At 38.9% G+C, this 3665-nt stretch overlaps 1 non-coding gene across 1 annotated transcript; it reads left to right on the forward strand.

The window, feature by feature from the left end:
• Window positions 1-1208: 1208 nt before the first annotated feature.
• On the forward strand, window positions 1209-1290 carry Trnas-uga (transfer RNA serine (anticodon UGA)). Its single transcript has one exon. It is a non-coding gene; the product is annotated as a tRNA-Ser (tRNA).
• Window positions 1291-3665: the final 2375 nt, after the last annotated feature.

Here is a 3665-nt window from a genome sequence, read left to right on the forward strand (position 1 = left end):
TGCATCTACAAATCAGAAATGTCCTTCTAATAGTGAACTTATCACTCCATATGTCCCTCAGAGATCTCTGCGCTCCATAGACTCTAGTAGTATCACATTTCCCCCTTAAAATTTTGCAAACTTTTTCCGTGCATGGTTTGGAACCCGCTCATTATTGATCTCAGACAGACAACTTGCTACACCACATTAAAGAAGAACATTAAGACCTATCTGTTTAAGATTTTTTCGAATTAGCTTGCCATCTTAACAGCAACAGTTTTAGCTCTCGGGTTTATGTTTGTAATGTTATCACAGCACCTTGAGCCTACATTTTGTTTGTTAACAGCGCTCTATAAATTAAATAATTATTGTTTCAAGTCTTTTCTACAAATTGTCTTCGAGTCCGAAGATTCGGGAAGGTGTATTGTTTCATACAGCTACGCGTAGCATTATGCACTTTAGACGAAGAGAATAGATTATCAGTTACTAACTCACCAATGAGTACAACGAAAATAATACAAATTAACAAAATCAATAAATAATGACATCATGTTAACCTTTTGGCACAAGTTGATGAAAATTAGATACACTTTCTCTAAGAGGAATCAAACGCGAAACCAACATCGTTCGCGATTGCTCTAATCTGTCTCGTCGATAATAGAGCTGTAACGTGTGCGCCAATTGGAAGGGAGCTCATGATCCAAGATAAGTTCTCAGTGCACTGGGACTACCTACGATATCGATCACCAAAAAAAGACAATTTCTAAATTTGAGCGTGTTTCTTTGTGCAGGACTTGTCCCAAAAGGGAATTGTGGGAATGCTCCACACACAAGAGACGGAGCGATTAAAATAAAATAAAGGGAGAGAATGGCGTGTAACTGATAACGGACATTTAAACATCGATGGTAAAGAAAGATTCGATCATTGTAACATTGCCCCTTACATCGAACAAAAGATGAAAACATTTCCACTCATTGGCGGTAGTTATTTTTTAACATTCCCAGATAAAGTCACAGAGGATAAAAAATTGAATTGAATAATGGAGCTCTTCAATCAAAGAGATTAGACTACAAAAGGGAATGTGGCGTTTACAACGGGTATGGTTGGAAAGACCAAGGCTGACCTGTAAAAGACGTCATCGAAAAGGTCAAGGTTGTAGGACTGACCTAGACCGAACCGAACATCGCCGCTAAGAAATGAAAAACTGTTAAGTTATTCGACTCACGCGGTCGTCGTGGCCGAGTGGTTAAGGCGATGGACTTGAAATCCATTGGGATATTCCCGCGTAGGTTCGAATCCTGCCGACGACGTTAATATTTTTTACTGTTGTGTTTTTTTTTTAATTTTTTTTTTGAAATCCTAGTATTAGCACTCACTTTAGTGATTACAAGTTTAACTCATTTATTTTGACAACCATCTTACAAATGTTATATCATATCACTCCTATCATATCACTCCTATCATATCACTCTTATCATATCACTCCTATCATTTCACTCCTATCATATCACTCCTATCATATCACTCCTATCATATCACTCCTATCATATCACTCCTATCCTATCACTCCTATCATATCACTCCTATCATATCACTCCTATCATATCACTCCCAAATTTTGATCACGTTAGTTACTCCCACTTCCCAGTCTCGGATCATGTGGAAACTCGACACAATTATTCATTGTCCCCAACAAAACAGGCGTCACTGAAAAAAAAAATTAACCAATTAATGAAGTAATAAGGAGTAATCAATTAATTTTGTGTCACAAAGAAAAGGGAAATAACTAATACAATATTGACATACAGGATGATACATGGCTGTACACGTGCAGTTTTTTTCCTTATTGTTTTTTTTGTTTAAGTATTTTTTTAAAAATATTTTGCATGTTTATCAAATCTAGATGAAATTTCGCACAGACACTCGAGCTGCGTGACAGTTCATTAAAATTTCAGATCGATGACGTCACTTTATGAATAATTGAGACAAATATTATTGTGTTCACATTGTGTGGATATAAAGTTAAAAACTCTGGCAGCTTTTTATTGGCTATGCCATACAGATGTCATCTATAGATCTAGATATCAAAATGTTTTATGCCTGACCTTTTGTTGTGTATCTTGGTTGGTTAGAACAACGTGCTAGTGACACACATGTCGTGGGTTCAATTCTCTTTATTAGTTCATTTTGTGTTCGCTTTTTTCCCCAATGAGAAATAAAGTATAAATGTTTGCTTTACTACGATATTTGAACTTTGAGTGGGAAAACTATTAACTTTACCAGTTTCAAATAAAGTCACACAATTTCAACACATTCCGAACCATTAAAGATACTAGGCTTATAGTTGAAGTGAACTTTGACCACTGTAGTTATCAATGAACTTGACATGGATACCACTTTTGTTTCCCTTTAAGATAAGATAAGATAAGATTATCTTACCTTATCTTATCTTATCTTATAAAATACAGACGTTACTTCAAAAGAGAAATGGAAATCTTCAAAGGCCCAACCAGTGTGACATTACGTGGTTAAAACGAAACTTGAAGGGTTAGACAAAAGTAAAGTCACACTACTGAACCTTGGGTCTCTACTAGAGTCTAGAGGACTCAACCTTTTAAGCTCGCGACCCCTTTTTACAATCCCCCACTCTGCCGCGACCCCCCCCCCCACACACACACACATACAGCAATAGAAGAATAGACAATAACAATCCATATTTTCGATGGTCTTAGGCGACCACTGGGAAATCGTCAATCGACCCCCAAGGGTGTCGCGACCCACAGGTTGAGAACCCCTGCTCTAGAGTATTACAATAAGGTCTTCAACCTATATGTGTGGATCACTTTTAAATTAAATGTTAATCTCATATAGTATATTCATTTACATCTGTGGCATTTTACGTCTCGAGAGACGATCTTTTCCCTTTGCAACTTCTTGTGTGACTAAAGAGGCCAATCCTTGATACACAGCTGCGATCGCAGGTTGGGCATATATAATCACCAAGCGCCGTTGCATTTTCACCCTTCTTTCTGCTTCTGTTGTGTATGACATCTGCAATCTGTGACCCTTCCTTTATGCTCTCTCTCCATGTGGATCTGTCCAGTGCCACCTCTTCCCAGTTGCCAATGTCGATTTTGAAGAGCTTCATGTCGCGTTTGCATACATCCGTATAACGTAAAAGTGGGCGACAAGCGGCTCTCTTGCCTTCTATTAGATCGCCATACAGAATGTCCTGTGGAAGTCGACCTACTGGCATTCTACGAACGTGGCCAAGCCAGCCAAGGCGTCTGCTGCTGATAACAGAGCGGATGTCCAGGCATCCTGCTCTATGTAGCACTTCCTCATTGGTTATCTTATCTTGCCACCTTATTTTAAAGATCCGCCTTAGGCATCGGAGGTGGAAGACATTCAGCTTTTTTTCCTGCCATGAGTAGGTTGACCATGTTTCACTTCCGTACAGCAAGGTGCTCAACACACAGGTCCGGTAGACTAGGGCTTTAGTACTGCTAGTCAGCAATATGTTGTCCCAGACTCTTTTCTGCAACCGTGACATGGTGGCCATTGCCTTGGCTATCCTGTTGTTTATGTCTTTATCCAGTAGAGTGTTGTTGGATATAATGGAGCCAAGGTAACAAAAGTGATCAACAATTTCTAGTGGTTGGCCATTAATGCTTACTTGAGGTGC

This window comes from Biomphalaria glabrata, chromosome 12 (genome assembly GCF_947242115.1).
Source record: "Biomphalaria glabrata chromosome 12, xgBioGlab47.1, whole genome shotgun sequence".
In the NCBI taxonomy this organism is placed as follows: Eukaryota; Metazoa; Mollusca; class Gastropoda; family Planorbidae; genus Biomphalaria; species Biomphalaria glabrata.